Consider the following 19,737-nt stretch of genomic DNA (forward strand, 5'->3'; position numbering starts at 1 on the left):
ATATTCACAGGATGAAAAAAAAAAAAGTATACATACAAATGAAAATTATACATGTGCTTGCAAATCTTGATTGATATTGATATTGGTCTATATCATTAAAAAATATCTATTTATTGTGAATATTAGTGATACAAATTGTAGCCACAGACATTTCCAAATGCATTTATGTACGTGAGGTTAGATTAAACTTCTTTAGGTGCGTTATTGAAAAATGACGAGAATAATTTTTTTTTCATGCCCGCGTAACATGGAACATAAATATTGACAGGACGATAAAAGGCTATATACAAATAAAAAAATATATATGTATTTTAAATCTTAAACTTTAGTGTTTGATATGGAATATTGATTATTATAATAAAAAAAAAATATTTATTTATTGTGAATATGAGTGATAGAAATTGTGTTTATAAACTTTTTCTAGTGTATTATAAAAGTATTCACATAAGTGAGGTATGTTACCGTGTGAATAATTTATTTTCATTATAAATTAGTACATTATTATTGACTAAATGATTAAAATTTAAATGTTTAAAATAAACATTAATTATATTTATGGATATATTTATAGTTAATTATATTTTATCTAAATTATTTTACTAAATTAAATAATTGATTTTATACACGTGCTTGTATTCATATTGAACACTGAGTATTTATTTAATTTTTTTTAAATTTGAATGATTTTATAATTTCCTAACCGTATTTATAATATCACTCAAGTCTTTTTGTTATTTTATTTCTATTAATTATTTCCATGCAAAATTAAAGTTAGCTTTTATAACGCCAAGTAAGTATAACATCTAACGCGCGTAGCCTACCTAAGCACACGCACTCATTTTTTTAAATCATAAGACTACTCATAAATTATGTTTAACGGTGCTTGGTGATGTACTAAAAAAAACTGAAATTTATTTTAATCATTTCGTAAACTTTACATGTTAGAAGTTTCAAAAGGTTTTTATTTTCACGTGCAATAAGTTCGCAGATCGTGTTAGCAACCTTGTTTCTGGCACCTCACAATAGACTTTATTCCGTTCCCGTGTAAGCTTGTGTGAAACTCTTTTTGCTTACCAATACCGTAGCAGACAAGCTGCATCCTCAGCAAATTAAATTAAACCTAACTTCACAAACGTAATTTTTATTTTACGCTGAGCTTGACAGCCGGTGCTTTGAAACGAATGCAACAACGGACGTCAGCAAAATTATTTGCGCCGTGAGGGTGGTATGCGGATGTATGAAATCGTCAGTTTGCAAGTTATCAGGCACCAGTTATTCAAACAATTTGAACACTGTTTTTGGAGTATGCAAGCTTTTAATAATTTTTTTAAAATTAATTATTTATTTTTATTTTTGATACTATCTTCGTTCAAAATTAATAAAAAGTAAAATTTATTTTGTGATTACATTATTTACTTCCAATTCCCAAAACCTTAAATATTCCAGATCTTATTTAGAACATAGGCCTGCTTATAAAAAAACATACAAAATTTATTTATGGATTTTCTCATTCCAGCAGTGCAACGAATTCTTTACGACTTATTTAGGCTCAGTCTTGTACGCCACGTTATTTATATATTTTTATGATAGTATTATTTTTAGGGTTATTCCTATTTATCACTATAACTCTTTTGCATTTCTTGTTTTATCATAAATTTATTTACCAGATATTTACTAAACATAATTTACATGCTAGAAATGCCATTCAAGTAATTATATTTACGAACCATTTTGACCTTTACTACTATTAGATAACAACTTGTAAGATATTTTTTTTTGAAATAGCTAGAGAACTATAGTGATGGATTTACAGGAATGGCCTTTTAAAAAAAAAAGTAATTAAAAAAAATAACTAACCAGCATGCCGTGTTCTTGCATTCATGGTAAATAATATTCGTAATTCAGGGTGGAAAATAATGAGATATTTTATACTGTGCTTCGTACGACTTATTTACTTATATAACATATTAATCACAACGTACTCCGGTGGTTAACTGCATCAGTGTGGCCACCTATACCAGGAGTCGGCAGACTTTAGAGTGAGTTGAGCCAAATATTAAGTAGGCCTAAACGGATTCTCCAATTTTTTTTTTTAAAGAATCGCAACATGTATTTTCTCTGTATCTACATGGAATTTTAAGACGATGAAAACATCGAGATAAAATAAATAAAAGGGCTACGTAGGGGGGGCGGAAACCCACAAAAATGTAAAAAAAAAAAATTGCAGTCGTTAGTAGAGATAATATACCGATAAAACAAGAACACCTAAATTATTTTTTAAAAATTAATTATTATAATTAAAAAGCACCTGGGCGAGTATGGGGGCGGATTCGGTGTAAGCCCAGGTTGAAAACATGCGTTGTGACTGTGCCTTCCCTGTTGTTTGTAAAACCTAGGTATACCTGGTCATAAGTAAATCACGTCAAACAACATTATTGGGTTTTTATTTTATATATTTAAATAAAAGGCTCGATTAAATGTGCAAATAAGTAAAATTTCAAAAATTTTGTGTAACAAAAAAAGAAGGGCTCAGCCGGGATTTGAACCCGGGACCTCCTGCACCCAAAGCAGGAATCATACCCCTAGACCACTGAGCCACAATATGAAAACTCGTTTCATTATGAATGTTATATTTTTGGATTAATTATTTCTTTTATAATTTGCTGTGAAATAGAATATATATATATATCACAAATAATTTACATAGATTCAACGTATGGCAACTAAGCCCATGTTGAAATTTTTCACTTTTTACTCCTCATTTAATTCTTTTGAAAGTTCGAATTTTGTCAATACGAAGCAGCTGTGATCCTACATCAGTGGCGTGGTCAGCAGGAGAGAGACCGAAGGGGCTGAAGCACGTTTATTTGTTAGCTGGACGCGGGCTATTGTTCGAATTGAATCATGTGCAGGTTTCGACAGGACAGGGTAAAATTTCAACAATATTAAATGTTCAAATTAGATGGGATGTATCAGTTTAACAGCGATTTGTGCAAAATTAAGGATGTGTTTGTGCCCACAAAAAAGAACCCCTTCGTAAAATTTTCCGGAAGTCGCACGATGGTAAAAGTCAACCTAAAAGTATCTGAGATTAAGTTCATCAAATGACATTATCCCACCTCAAAAAAAATAATCCGAACGCGAGCATTCGATCGGTGCCGGATTAGGCTCGTTCCGCAAATGAGGCGTAAACGTAGACGATCTCACGGAACGGAGTGACTACACTAGGCGCGCATGCAGGCACGAGCCACGGCTTAGTTCGGCATGGCTCAGCTCTTCCTATACGTTACTCCGTGCCACCAATATAGGTAAGCCTAGTATTTGGCCGCGGTGGTAGCCATGTTTGTTTTGGTCTCAAATACGTTAAAAAAATTTTTTTTCTCCTAAGATCAGGGATATCTAACTAGTGCTCTATCATCACTTTGAAGATTAATTTGTAATCTAAACTCTGACCGTGTTATGGTCTTGGATATCATTTTTTAAAAAAATTAAATTATGTTTTCATAACCGTGGAGTTCAATCTCGTTGGTTGTTGTTCGTTACGTTTACGTGCCGCGTGGAAGAGACGCCGGAATAAAATAAAAAAAACACCTCCGAAACTGCACCAGGAGGTGTTTTTATGACTGCGCACGACGATCATGATGTGAACCTGGTGTGTCCAGTAGCGTACGCAGGATTTAACTTAGAAAAAAAGGGGAGGCAGACAGTGGCGTAGCCAGGATTTGTGTATGGGGAGTGTTAAGAAACATGCCTCCTCCCCCCCCCCCCCCCCCCGTATTAAAGCGGTGGGTCCGGGGGTCCTCCCCCGGGATAATTTTGATTTTAAGGTGTAAAATAGTGCTATTTTAGCAGTTTTCGGTATTTAAATTTAAATATTGTAATGGTAAAATTTTTATTAATTTTAATATGAAATTTGTATGAGTGATGAATAAGAAATTAAAGATTTGGTGCTAAAGGGGGGGGGGGGGGTTGAACCCCTAAAACCCAACCCCCTGGCTACGCCCCTGGAGGCAGAGGATAATACCACTTCCCCCCCCCCCCCCCAAAAAAAAAAAATAGTTTACTAATTCTTTCCATTTGTTGATGTGAATTATATCATAGGTATATATATTATTATTATTATTATTATTACGGGGAGGAGGAGGAGGGGTATATTCTCCACCTCCCTTGCGTAAGCCCCTGCATTTGACGGCTGAAAACGGCCAAAATCAGCAAGCAGCAAGTTGATAGGAGAGGTGAGGAGTTGTACTGACCCGCCGAGGCGCTAAGGAGGGGCCAATGACAGGTCCATTTACCCGGGAGAGAGTCTCTTCCCCCCCCCCCCCTCTTCCCGGCTCCACGTGCGGCCATGCGCGACCGTCACGCGCCGCCGGGCGGCGGAGGAACTAAGCGCGCGGCACAAAGAGCGCCGCTGGCTGGCTGCCTGGCTACGCGCGCAGCGCAGCACGCTTCGCCGAAGCCACGGCGTCAGAGCGTACCTACAGCCCGCCGACTCAGACGGCTGCCCCTCCTGTACCTTTCGCTTCCAGGCATTCGGCTGAATTGTGATCTAACGAAGCCATGCTTTGACAATTCAAAAGATAAAAACCCCAGATGGCATCTTTCTGTTCCTATCTTCCCTCCTTTAACTTCTAATAATGTCACTAAAGTTTAAAATACTGACGTACTGTAATCAGATGAATAAACATTCAGAAACGTGATTAGGAAAAGTGACTGTTGGTTTTTAATTTTAAAACAAGGATTTATTTACTTACGTATAATCACCCCAATGAAAAATTTAGTTATTGACAAGACTAAAATAACTTAAGAAATATTGGGAGTCTAAAAATTTGTATGTTCTTTTTTTTTGCAAAAATTTTTATTTAGCAAGCCAAAACAAAAATCACACACAGGTAAGAATAGATTACAGTTAAAAATATTGGGGTTCCTACACTGAAAATTACTCAGAGGACTTAAATTGTAACCTATCATTGAGACAAATTTCATTCGTTATTTTTAAACACCAGTTGTGAGCAGTTTATAATGTTTACTGAATCAATACAGGCGCGTGTTTTTACGATTTTTGTCCCTCGTTGCAAAAACTGAAAATAAAAGTTCCGTTTCGGCCCGTCAAACGCTTGTTTAAATACAGCCAAACAAACGCGACCGAAATACGCGCAAGACAGAATAACAAACAAGGAGAAGAAAAAAAGAAAATAAATCATGTTCTGCAAACCAATTTTAAGAGATAATTAACGAAAAGATTTTCAGACCAGCTGTAGTTTAAAACTCTGTAGCACTGTCTGTGTTTCTTCGTTGACTGGGTTTATTACAGGTACGTGTCTACTGTCAGCACACAGATCACCGACATCCAGTGCGGAAGCAAACGCCAAATACGGCAATGGTTTCTCTTGCAGACGGCCGCCAATCACAAGGGAACAATCGCTTGCGTGGACATACATTATTGCAGTCTAATTAGCGATCATATATATATATATATATATATATAGTGAGAAATAGATGCTCTTAGAGAAAAACATGGCACAGAGAATGTTATGACAGCAATTAAAGACTACCTTCACATCAAATTTGTGTGTGTAGGATAGTAGGTGCAAGGGGGGGGGGGGGGAGTGTGTGTGTGAGGGGAGTCTGTAGGTGTGTGGGTGTGTAGATGTGTGTGTGTGAATAATAAGGCAAAATGATAAGCTTGGTATTTCAAGGAGTAACACTAGCATTCTCCATGGAATTCAAAGTTGTAACTTAACTTGTTCGATATTCAAAACAAAACATCACAATTTACTCAAGGGTTTATTATTTTATTTTAAATCTTCTGCGCTGAATATTATTTTAAAATGTATCTAAAATGACTTATTAAGAAGGTAGATGTTCATCACAAAAATTTATGTAGATTTGAAACACCTATATCTACAACTTACTTATGGTCTCAAGTTCTTCCTAAGGCTGTTACACATACGTCGTTTTAGTTGTAGCAAAAAAAAAATCATTGTAAATAATAAAGAAATTATTGAAAATGAAATTTCATGCCTTTATATAGTAAATATATCAACATTTTCTACCACGTAGTTGTAAACCATTGCTTTGAAATAATTGGAGGGTAACATTACGTTATAAAAATGTATGGAAAATAACTCTGATACCCTAAATAAAGTTGTAGTGTCTATCTATACTAAAACTAATTATCAGTTCTCTAGATTAAACGTACGTACTAGTAGAGACTGTTCAAGCAAGCCCATATTAGCTCTAGACTAGCGAGTCCCGTAACAGTGTCAGTAATTTAATGCTATTTATTTAATATTTAATTGATACCATTATCCTCCTTATTGCAGAATTATATAAGAGACATATTCATCAAAGTAAACATATATCTGATTAAGTGATTACTATTTTTGTAATCAGCTATTAAAGTAAAACTTTCCATGTATTTTTTTAATCCTTGGGGTAGAAGATGCTACTTCTTGAAATAATACCATCTCTTAAAAAACAATTTTTTAAAGTTACTTTACTTTGATTTCAAAATGTTCAAAATGTAGGATTTCGCCTCCTCTAAAGGAGTAATTTCAATGTTTTTTTTTTGTAAACAATTATCTACAGAATAAAGCTCATTTATTTTCGCATTTTCAAACTACATAATTGTGTTGGCCAAGGGCTTCGATAAGTGGTTTCCAGTTTTCAGCGCATGTTGTTTCCTATGCTTGAGGTTCGAGGCTCCCCATCACAATCATCTCCCTATAGCAGACTCCAGGCTTCACACGGACTCCATTAAAGCTCATTCGGTTAGGAATCTTGAAAGGATTCGTTCGTGCGATGTTCATCTGTCACAGAACCGAAGTTCATGAGCGTTTTGACATCCAAGGAGACTATAGGTTTGGCCAGTGTATAGCCTGTCGGGGGTATTGTCGGGACATTGTGGCGGCTAACATAGAGTACGTCAGCGCAACGGCCATGCGTTGGCCACAGCCGGATACATTGAAGGTGATAATATTTATGAAAACCTACGAGTGTCGTTACCATTCACCGTCCAGTGCCGCCACTGTTTGAGAGATCGTCCCTCACGCATTTTGCAAAGACGAAGAACTAAACCGTATGTGTGTGTGTATATATATATATATACATACATATTATAGTTAGGGTAGTGAATTGTTTGTGAAAAAAATCATCACCCATAATAATGCAATAAAGTATGCACACACTAGCGATGGTTGTAATTATTGACGGCCGGATGCAAGAGAGGCCATAAGTAGAGACCGGAAAAATTCGCGGGTTCAATGAACTTCAGGATAGACTCCAATATCCTCTACACACTCGGGAAAATGCCAACTATACATTGGCTGCTGACTTGTGAGTCGTCTCGACTGGGTAACCTGTGATTCGACACTTCTATGAGTGAGGGTCTCTAATTGGCCCTCAGTCCTCCAGATTAACAGTGAACCAATGGCAGAAGCCGCACTAAGGTATAATTATTTGAATTTTAGCATAACACGAAATGAACCCGCGAATTTTTCAGGTCTCTAGCCATAAGGTATGTCCACACTGGTGCGTTTTTACGTGCGTCATAGACATGCGTCTAGCGCACGGAGGAACGCAACTGACGAACGTGTTGCATGCGTCATCGGAGTTGAACGGGGTGAGTGAACGTAGCGCACACAGTGTTGTCAGCCGATCCGTACAAGTCGGGGATTTCGTGCGTCTTTCCTTGCGCTTTTGATATTTTTGAAGCCATGTCGTCCGCGGTTGAGGAGACTTTAAATTTTATAGAAGACTATAACAATTTTCCTGCTTTGTGGGATGTTTCCTCAAAGTTATATGCAAAAAACGTTCGATACGACGCCTTAAGTACCTTGGTAAATAAATATAATCTTGATGTTCAGGGCGTACAAAATAAAATAAAAAGCTTGCGCTCATACTTTTCGACAGAACCCAAAAAAGTTAGTACGAAAAAGACGGGTTCTGGGACTGATGAGAGGTATGAATCACCATGATTTTAATTTTCCGCTGTTCCATACTCAACAAAGTGTCAAATTTGGCTTCTGACATCCTTGATAAATTTCTTAACAGGCCATGAACCAGACGTACTTCCTTCAAAATCTTGCAATCCCGTTTCTTCAAAAACTCCTTCATCCATATTGAGCGTTGCCTGTTGTTTTTCTTCTTTTTCTCACTATTAATTACTAAATAAGCTGCACTTATCACAAGTGAACTCACGTCCGCAACATCCATCGCGAGTGTTGAACGAAACTGACGCACCAATTTGGACAAGTATGTACCTATATCTTGCGTCAGAGGCATGCTTTAGACGCATGCAGTTGGAGGAAAGTTGAAAAGAAAGAGGAATTGCAAGTTGAAAGGCAAGAGGAAGATGAAAGCGCATAAGTGTGGACATAGCTTATAGACCTATTTGGCCGAGTCATTCAGGACACGCTTGCTTCCTCACTGGATGGTAATGTGATAGGTGAGCCGGCATCAGACATGCAACTGAAATAAACCCAGCCAACCACGAACACGCACAATGCTACAAAGTTTTAAAAACAGTTGATCTGGAAATCTTTCGCGAAAAATACTTGGCCTTAATAATATTGCAGTCCCAGGGTAAATAATGATACAGCTTACTGTGGCTTTTCAATGTAAGTCCATTTCACGTTAAAAACAGGTTGGTTCGAAAAATATATTTTTTTTTTTCTGTGACCAAAATCATATATAGCTCAGCAAAAATCCTGAATATATTACAATGTTTTCAGTTTGTTGAGGTATGTGGGGACTAAATGCTAAAATATAATACTTGTGTTCGTTATTTTCTGTATTGACTGGAAACAACCAATTTACACTATTCGTACACATTTTATTGCAATAAGACAAACATAAACATTAAAAAAAACTTTCTACGTAGTTTTGAGCATGAAAAATTTCTTAAGCTATTTGGGTAAATTTAAAATATTATAAGTACAATTCTAATTTTCTACATATCAGTGTCAATTTTAAATTAAAGTAAATAGCAAAAGTCTTACAGAATTTTGGGATGAACGTAAACTAATAAAAGTATATTGAAAATAATTATTTATAAATAAATGTAACCCATTGTAATAAATTTATTTTCCTTTAAATTACTATGTTAGTGTACAAAAAATTAAGTCTATAATTTAAAAAGGTGTTTAGCAACATGTTTAAATATTAAATCACTTAAATATTGTGCTTCAACACAACGCAATTACCAGTAGGCTAAGTTATCATAATATATACCGTGACTGCCACAGACATAGGTACACGGTGAAATTAGTCATGCAAATGTTCAGAATCATATTGAAAGGCTACACATTTTATGTACAGTCGTCTTTCTACGCATCATTAAGATAGTAATATTAAAAGCGTGTTAAAATGAAAAATCCCACTTTTGGCACTGCATGAACAGAAAATTAATTCTCTGTTATTTACTTTGCATGGAAAGACGCCATAATTAGTTTCAACATCTTATATAACATTTTTATCGCTTGATATTGAACATTTTCCCTCACTAAGGCAGAGATAACACAATTATAAATTTACAAGGACCATAACATAACCTAAATTTACCTATTTAGTACATTTGTATAGTCATTTCCAAAACGAATTTAATACTAAACGATAAATATTTGCGGAAAAATCTATTTGTACCAGCCAGCCTGTATTAAATTCAATCATTTGACTAAATTATGCATCTAGTAGGCCCTATAACAAAGTTAAATTTTTACGACGAAATTATAGGAAAGCGAAAGGCATAAAAACTATTTTTAACCTTCTTAAAAACTATTTCTTTCCTTAAAACTCCTTCTAATCGTCCTTTACATGAGCTATTCACTTTCATATTGAAACATGCTGATAGGGAGACGCAAACAATGTCCATCTTCTTAGATATGTACGGATAATCCAACAAGTCTCCACATACTGCTCAGAACTTATATTGCGTTCCCTTTGGTCGTAGAACATTCCATTCACGACGGAGAAAGTGACGTCGGCAATAATTTGAAAAGATTAGATTCGTTACGACTCTTAGCTTTTGCAACGCTCGCTCTGTTTTATCCAATTTATCGGCGAAGTCTTCTGAGATAAATCTCATTGCACCGGAAAAAAAAGTTTTAATTAAGGAAACTTCCGGAAGAATGCTTCGCGCCGCCATAAACGACGGCTAATTTCGTCGAAGTGTTTTATTGGAAACAACAGAACTTCGGAAAGGAAAACCATAACATTTTATGTGCATGAAGCGATCATTTATCTTTCACGATCTCATTTCCTAGGCTGTCGAAAAATTTTCTTTTTTTTTCTGCACCGTTTTTTGGTAATCAAGTCACATTTTATTTTTTACAGCTAGAATGTGACGCGACAAACATTCGCTTATGATAAATACTGGTCGACATCCTGAAGCGATTTCAATATTTTTCAGTTAGAATTATTTACCGTAGTACTAGGGGAAAGGGGATACGAAAAAAGGGGAACGAGACGGGAGTTTTTTAAACTAAAAAAAGTTGGCACAACTGTTATTTTGTAGCGCCGGTAATTGACATTTCGAGTAATTTATATCGGAAAACTCCAGCCATATTCTCAGTCGCAGCCATTTCAATGTCCAAAGCAAAAAAAAAAAAAAAAATCTAGGCGAAGGGTGAAGTGAAAGGGCGGGTAACAGAACTAATAGCCCCACTTTTTAAAATTAACTTAATAAAAATCGGAAACGAGATTCCGAAATTCGCTGAAAGAGGGTAGAGAAGGAAGGGAGAAAGAATGGCAAAAGTGAAAGTATTCTCAAGAAGTTTTTCCCCCTTTTCATATTAATTATAGAACGGTATGAGAGCACAATTCCGAAATCGGTAAATTTCAATCCTGAATTATTATTTGACGCGAGTGCAGTGTCGATGCTCCGGGTAAAATACGCACTATGTGCCGTTATAAAGAAAACAATAAGGTCGTGTCCGAATTCACCTGAAGTGTTCAGATATTTCAGAACTCAACGTCAAGCCGAGAACAATTGATATACCAATAAATTAAGGTTCTGAATAAATTTTTCTTTGTTTTTTAGTTATAATAATTTTTCGAAAGTTTTAAAATCCCCACCCTGCACCAAATTTTTAGGTACTGTAACTATTTTTGTTACGCAATCCTGATAACAATCAAAAATTAAATCGTATATACTTTTGCGAAAATAAAATTTGTGTACGACTTAGTGGCCAAAATATTTTATCAGATAACTTTGACTATTCATACTGTAAAAAAAACGCTAACTTAGTAAGTTATTTGCTTACATGTGTAATATTTTCAAATATATTGCTATATCAAGGTATTTTTATTACAGTATGACTAGTTGTTACCGTTTAAAATTTTTGCCACGTAAGTCATGCAAAAGAATAGTAGTTTGATTTATTTTGAATTGTTATCAATAGTAGGGTTATTCATCATTGCGTAACAGAAATATGTACTCTCACTATCTAATAATTTGTGCAGGTTGAGAATTTTAAAAATATTGAAAGAAAAAAAAAATGTCATATAAAAACTTTTCTAATTTTTCTTTACTTTTTATTCATAACCATAATATTGGCTTATCAAATGTTCTCAGATCGACGTCGAGATCTGTGACGTATGTATGTAGGTATACATACTTACTTATACGTACTTGTTCCTACAAGTGACATCACTAGGGCTGTCCAAGCTGGAAGTGATGTAGGCAGCAGTCAGGTATGAAAGTAAACATAGATAATAGTAAGACCTGTTTCACACGTATGCGATTCCATTATGTTCGGTTCATTTTCGGTTGTAACCGAAAACGTTTGAAACCCCTTCACACAAATACTGTTCTCATACGTATTGTATTACGTTTTATGTTCTCTTCCGTAAACTCAGTAGTGATCTTGGAGAAAAGGCAATCTGTCGCCATGTTGTTTCTCTTTAGAAAAATTAAAAAAATAAGGAGTAGGTACTAGAATTCATTGGGAGCACCCTCTCCTTACTTTACGGCAGGAATTTGGAGCATTCTACACAATTTTTCCGAAGCTAAGAGAGAATGAAGGCAAATTTTTTGAATTACTTCAGGATGTCAACGAAATCGTTTGATGAATCACACGTAAAGCTAAGGCCCATCTTCAACGCCAAGTTACATTTATGAGGAAATGCATTCAACCGATTCATTTGTTGGCCGTAACTTTGAGGTGAGACAATGCAATTAACACAATTTTTTTCGAAGTCTTTTTAAATTTATATTTTAATAAAAAAATTAAAATATTACATAGGTTTACAAATGGGTAATAATTTTAACTTGCATTTACAAGGAAAAGTGAAGTTAAATGACGTTTTTACAAAATTTTGAAACCCATATTCTGTGCTCTCATTGCAAGAAGCACTGCGGACAGGACAAGGTTATGTGCGTCCTCGTAGAATTGAACGGCAGTCACTTGTGACTGAATTTGCTTCTGGTAGGCCGAGACAGTGGGCTGTGGATTTGGCTGGCGCGGAGATATGTGTATTAGGGACCATCAGTGGACTACCAGATGGAGAGGGCATCGGTTGTAGCTACTACATGGGGAGTCATATGGTGTATCAGATGTAGAAGGAACAGGATGCTTCCGCAGCCTGATTTTCTTCACAACTTTCAGCACCTCCATTTGAAAATCAAGTGCGTCAAATTCATCCGGAATCTTCAAGAGAAGGGAGTAATCATCTTAAAAATTAAAAAAGGTGCCGATTTGGTGTTTCCTTCAGGGCTGCAATAGTTTCCACTTCAACAGCAACCATTTTCCGTATTTTTTATGCAGGTCTTTTTTAAAGGTGCAAGTTTTTCAGGTTTTATTTGGTTAACGGATATTGCCATATTTACATAGTTCTGAATTTTTACATGGGCATCTCTGTGGAAAAAGTGAGGTGTAAACAATTTGGGAATTTTGTTTAAGTAATACTAAGCATAACTGTAACTGTACTGTACATTTAAAAATAATGCAATTTCACCAAATATCTTAAAATCATGGAGATATTTCTAATTAGGTGAAATTATTTATTATTCTAATCATAGCTTTCGCCATAGTAAAATAATGTGTAAGCGTGAACGTTGGCATAAACGTAATTAAAATGAAATAGGTGCGTGGTTAACAATTATTTTAAATTGTGTACGGAATTAAATTACACGGAGGTAAGTGTGATTTAATCAAGGTTAAATATATATTCGAACACACAAAACCGGGAGTTGAAAAATCAGATTCTTGATCTATACTTAAAATTTAAAAAAAAAAAAAAAGCTTACGCATAACCACTTAAGAAAATAAAATTCTTAGACGATTTTGTTGTGATTTATGTCTTTTAAACACTTGAGAATTTTTTGTGTCTTAACATTTAACTCAAATCCTTTTAAATTTCTTCAAAATCACGGTGAGTTCACCAGTTGTCCTAATGTACACAACGTCTCATATTCGATAAAAATGAATTTTTCAATACCTACCGAATTCCATTTGTTTAGTGAGGTCAAACTCATCATAGTTAGAGACCCGTGAAATTCGCGGGTTCAATGACCTCCAGGATAGACTCCAATATCCTCTACACACTCGGGCAAATACCAACTGTTCATTGGCTGTTGACTTGTGAGTCGTATCGACTGGGTGGCCTGTGATTCGACACTTCTATGAGTGAGGGTCTCTAATTGGCCCTCAGTCCTCCAGATTAACAGAGAAAAAATGACAGAAGAAACACTAAGGTATAATTATTTGAATTTTAGCATAACACTAAATGAAATCGCGAATTTCACGGGTCTCTAATCATAGTCCTTGAAAATTTCAACACAAATATCATTCCATGCTTCCTGCGTCTTAAGGTCATCCTTATATTTTTCACCAGTTTAGTCCCACAGCACTGGTTCAGATCGCACTGCAGAAATCAGCAGATCCACGTCAGCATCAGGCAAACGGCTCATATTTATCAGAAAAACTACGACTTTTTTTTAAAAAAATAGATATCCACTCGCTATCAGGTTCAAACATAAACTAAACCGCGCGCGTGTAAGCACGTTGATTCCTTTCTGTTCCCTGGACACGTGCATTCGTACCTTACAGAAACTCAATGACATCTTTTTGTGTATAGGGCGTTTTCGATGCTCTACTGTTTCCATTAGATGCCGAAGAGAAACCGAAGCACCGTTTCACACTTGTCGGCAGCGACCGAAAAAGAACCGAAAACGAACAGAACCGATTGGAACTGCACATGTGCGAAACAGGCCTAAGGAGTGTAGGAAGGAACTGTCGTGGTTGGTCGAGACACTTCAGCCTAGACTCTACAACCGAACCGAGACAAACATTGACGAGGCCGACGAAGCGTACTTCCAAGCAATGAAACTGTGTCACTCCCAATTCCGAAAAGAATTTTGTATGTTATACGCACACTCGCCCTCTTCACTTCACAGCCTATTGAGGCTGGCGTCACAGGTTTTTCTACCCCTCATCCCCTCTTCTGATATGGTCTCCCACCCCTTCGAAGTGTTGCAGCATCAGGGTTGACTTGACACCCGAAGCTCCCAGAACAATGGCGTTCTAGTTAAGCCACTTCACGCAGCCAGGGCTCAGGGAACGTGCCGAACCCTCAAGAGCCGCAAAGTTCTCCGGTCTCAATTAGAGAGCGCCAGGGAAGAGGGAAAGAGGCGCCGTTGCTTATGATATTAGGCTTGTAGCGGTAATGGACCGCACCCCAACCGCAGTCAAGCGCATGGTCTGACTGACAAGCTTTTCGCTAGAGTCTCAGAACAGTATGTTTTCCAAAAAAAATATTTGTGTTTCTATTTGCAGAGACCTATAGGAACTATCTACTATTTCCTGTTCGGTCTGTCTTGTCCCACAGGTTCTGATGCTTTTGATATTTTATATATGTCAATAAATCATAATTTTTCTATCAATTACCAAAACATTTCAAAAACGTTTTCTATCAGTAAATTTTCTTGGATTTTTTTTTTAAATTTTGTGTAATGATCGTACAACTGTCACAATTCTTGGGGGGGGGGGGGGGGTAAGTATACTTAAAAAACCAAATATTTTACTAACCATAAAGCATTCTATGAATTTACATATGGAATTTACACAAATATTTTCAGAAATGTTAAAATCCATCCCTAAAAAACTATCTCATTGCAAGTTTTGTGGCTGGATGCATAGGTTTATATCATAGTTCACGCTATTTACAAAGTATTCATTATTGATGTGTATAAATGTAATAGTCTTGCTAGACTTTGACTAGTAGGTATACTGTAATTATAAATGTCATTAGTATGGCTTAGGAATTGCATATACCTATTTATTAACAAGTGCAGATTCACATACCTAAATCGAATTCGGATCATCCTGAAGGTAAATTACTAACGTTAGTTCAGAGAAAGTTTTCAGGAGGGAACACCTCTAAATAATATAATGGGCTCCGAACAAAATGACTACCAAATCAACGAATTTTTAAAGAATGAGATTAAAAATTTCATTATTTATTAGTGATGTCTAGACAAGCCTCGGGGTGAGTCAATAGTATACAAATTTTATGAATAGCATAATTAGCAAACTTATATAATGATAATACTTTAAATAATCATTGTCCATATCATGAAAATTTTGCGTGATTTTTACATTTTTTACCTTAAATTCTAATATTTTCAATGATAGAGTAAAATATACCTAAATGATTACAAATGGATTATTAAAAAAATATTATATTTATTTAACTTAAATAAACTTTTAAGTGTTTTAAGTAAATAAATTTAAGAAATACTAATTCATACTTTGACTAATTTTTATATAGTTACCTACTTAAATTTATTTAGGAAATGCAACAACACAAAATCATTGTAAAAATTCACTGAGAAGCAGCGCAGTATTTACTGGTGCCAAAGTAAAGTTTGTGTAAGTAAATAAATGTTTGTGTTCAGTTTCTTTATGGAATAATAAGATTTCTCCGAACAATTATTATTATACAAACTTATGGACATTTCTGTGATTATCTCACAATCGCTGAGTTGGAAAAACCTAATTCCGATGTATTTGAGATAACATTGCAATTTTACGATTTTAAAAATAAATTGCTGCGTTCTGCAAGCACAACAAAATGCATCAGCAAAGTTTCCCTGGCGTGGCTTGGCTACGCGGTTACGACGTTGTTTTTGCCCGCCGCGAACAAACTTTGTCAACACACTGTGCTTGACAGGTTATGTTTGGTCGTAAAGATATAATTTTTTTTTTTTTTCAGAAATGCCCCGTCCCGGAAGGGCTTTAATAGATAAGATGTCTCCCAACCGCCCTCTTTCCTTTTTTCGAACTCTTATACTTGTGTTTTCCTTGTTACTTCTTCGCGTCCCTTCGCCATCCTTCAACTGTGGGGAGAGAGAACAAAAAAAAAAAACTTCCCAATCGAAAGCCAATGCATGATAAAACTCCTCGCATTTCCCCCGCTGCCGTGTCATAGATTTTCATGGCGTCATCTGCCTTTTCTCTATTTCTCTCTTTCACTTCGTCCCCCCCCCCTTCACCCTTCCTCTGCATCTCGCCGGGACAAAAGAATAAAGTTTGATTGTCACTTTTGAATTTCTGATTCGCTTTCGAATGGCAACATCCAATCAGAACGCCAACTCGTCGTCTTCTCCCATCGATTCATCCGGTGCAGAGGAGAAATGGATAAGGGTGGGGGGGGGGGGGAGAGTGGGAGGAAAAAAAATTGTTCTCGGTGCAAGATTGGCAAGGGGGGGGGGGGAGAAATAAGATTGGTGGGGGAGGGGGGGAAAGGGGAGAAATGCAGGACAGAGATGGGAAGTCAAGAACGAAAATGGTTAAAAGAAATCGTCGTAAGGGAATTGAGTCCTCCGGGGGAAAGGACTTTTTTGCGTTTCATCACGGGACCACTCTGGCCTCAGCTCACTCCTCCTGCCACTGCCCTTCGTCTTCCCTTCCAGACGTCAGCGCTGTCGGCGGAGAAGTGAGGAAACAATCGCACTCATAACCTTCTTTACATCAGGACTACAGTCTCTTTCGTACATCACTTCTACGCTATTGTAGATACTTTGGTGACGATTTTTTTTTCTCGTACAAATAAAACCTAGTGTTCTTTGAACGATCGATTAATTGATTTTTTTATTACAGTTATACTAAAATATATTATTTTTAAAGTAATTATAACTACGAACTTTGCGCATTATTTTCAGTTATCTGTAAAAAAACTGTTGCTAATAAATCCATAGCATATAAAGCCATAACTTTCTAAACAAACCGGTGTCAAAAACCGAGTAGATGTGGCCATAGCATTGAATTTCGTTCACTTTGCAGTAAACTACTGTAAGTTCCGTGCAAGACTCCGTCAAACTGAGGCTCTATTTTGTACGCCTCACGCTCAAACCAGTGACCTTGAACCCATAAAAACAAACTATTTGCCAGTTTGAGTAAAAATGAATCTAGTTGAGCTAGTAAGTGAACCCGGCAAAATGTTAAACATTTTTTGTGGCGTCAGAAATATAATTATTGACATGTGTAAAACTTACTAGGAAGAAGCAAAAATTGCTACTTAGATATAATGTAAAATCTATAGCTGAATAAGTGATTACTGTTATTGACAAATAAGTAATAACTTTACCGGTAATCAATGTCTGGGGTTATGAAATCCCATGAATATCACTATAATACGCGGGAAAATCAGTTGTCATTACTAAAAGAAATTGCTTTTTTTTAATGACATTATTTGTAGATTCTGCTGATTCTGATAGACTGTTTTCTCTGATTTGAAGACGTTTATATTGGCAAATACTTAAATTCTACAGTATTTTTGCGAGGCTGTGTTAAAAATAATAATAAAAAACACCGTATAGGTAAGTAAAATAAATAAGTTTGAACATATGAGCTGTCTTTAAACTTTATTAGGGGAAAACTCGCTTGGCGTCAACTTGTAATAATATTAATTCTTATGATTTATCTTAACTTAATAAAAATACTTCCTTTCAGAATCTAAAGGACTATGTTCTGCATCCCGTAAAGGATATCTAGTGAAATATCAGATCTATGGAGTTATTTCAAAATAACTTAGTATTAGTTAAATACCAAATACATTTATTCTCAAAACTCTGTTTAAAATGAATCTCTAGAAACAGGTAGTCTTTACAGATTAAAACAAACCTTTTAAAATCGGAATCACACCAAAAAAAACATCTTCAAGTAACAAATTATGTAATTATAACTACAGCAAGGCAACCAAGTAAAGAGAGCTTCACCAAACTACAGTATAATCCTTCAGACTCATTATTTACGAAGATATAAAGTCATGATTCATTATTAGAACTAAGATTAGACTGTTTCGTACTCACGTTTTCCTCGAAGACGAAACATTTCCCTATCCCGAACTTGTGAACTTACGTTCCGACCTCCTCTGCTCTTGAAAAAAAAAAAAAAAAAAAAACAGAACGAACTTTACATCGCTAACCCGTCTCATCGACGTGGGTTTAAACCAACACAAGTCATCTCTGTATAAGGTGCTTGTACGTTGTAAACTGCCCATATTCAAGCATATACAATAAGCAGAAAATTTTAATATATGCAGAAAGTTTTCCATAAAACATAGTTTTGACGTTGAAGTTTATCAACACTGCTTCACAGTAACGATTTTGAAAACGCACTCGGGCCCCCTCAGTGAGGGGCTTTAATTCCAGGGGGGCGGGGGGGGGGGCGGGAGGGCCTTGCCACCTTGACCCCCCCCCCCTTCACCACTTCTCTCCGGTATTTACGCAAATGCCCCGATACAGTATCTAAGGTCGCGTTTGTGGGCAAACTCGGTTCTTCAACCTCTCCCTTCCATATATATATATATATATATATATATATATATATATATATATATATATATATATATATATATGTATATTTTTTTGTTCTGCATGTTCCTACTCACAGTCATCGCGAACAGCAGCAGGGCCCATTACAACCCCCTGCAACTTGTCCTCCGTCGAAACGACAGCTTTTTATTGTGTTCAAGAGAACGATAGAGGGGTGTTGCAGCGGTGCCGTTTGACTGCGCCTGCGTCGCTCACGCAAAACTGTCTCCGGCAAGTGGTTTTTATTGCCCGGGACGCTTCCCCCGTGTTTCCGCAGCTCGGACGCCTCGGTGACTTGAACGGGCGTCGCAGAAATCCGAAGCAATAACCATTACTTTCACATGGCCAACATTAGAATTCACGTTGGTCCCCTTCCCATGTTGCCCCGCTTTAACATAAAAAAAAAGTAAAAAAAAAAGAATTTCAAAGAATTCATTTGGTAACAAAACTTATTGGTGGTTAACTGCAAAAATTGATGTCAAATAAATGTAACAATAATTAATCAATAACTACGTAACAAATAGTTTTGCAGGCAAAATGGCACAAATAAACTATTTCTTTCATCATTAAAAAAAGTTATCTCTATACAAATAAAGTATTTTATAACGACTGCAAACCTCTAAATATAAAACTCTTTATTTTCTAAGCGTAAGTCAACTGTGAACTGGCCTCTTTAAGGTATTTTTTTCCTCACTCATTAATTAATTTCTTAAATTCTCTTCGACACTGTGGTGTTAGAGCTGGATAGATCGTGCTCAGCATTTTAGCAACAACAAAAAAAAATAATTTATTCTAGACGCATGTACGTCCACTCGCAAGTGAAGCGTGTTTTTGTTGACATGTAAATGGCCCGGAGTCGTCTAGGTAGCTCATCCACGAACGAAAGTATTGAATTTAATTAGGTACGTTAGGCGAAACAA

General features: G+C 36.1%; 1 protein-coding gene and 1 non-coding gene across 2 annotated transcripts in view; one reads left to right on the forward strand and one right to left on the reverse strand.

Annotated features, from left to right (window-relative positions):
• Positions 1-19,737, forward strand: part of LOC134536329 (homeobox protein Nkx-6.1) — a 201,354-nt gene that overhangs the window by 50,477 nt on the left and 131,140 nt on the right. The gene's annotated exons all lie outside the window — the stretch shown is intronic.
• Trnap-ugg (transfer RNA proline (anticodon UGG)) lies at positions 2,526-2,597 on the reverse strand. Its single transcript has one exon. It is a non-coding gene; the product is annotated as a tRNA-Pro (tRNA).

The sequence above is a fragment of the Bacillus rossius genome, chromosome 10, assembly GCF_032445375.1.
Source record: "Bacillus rossius redtenbacheri isolate Brsri chromosome 10, Brsri_v3, whole genome shotgun sequence".
Lineage (NCBI taxonomy): Eukaryota > Metazoa > Arthropoda > Insecta > Phasmatodea > Bacillidae > Bacillus > Bacillus rossius.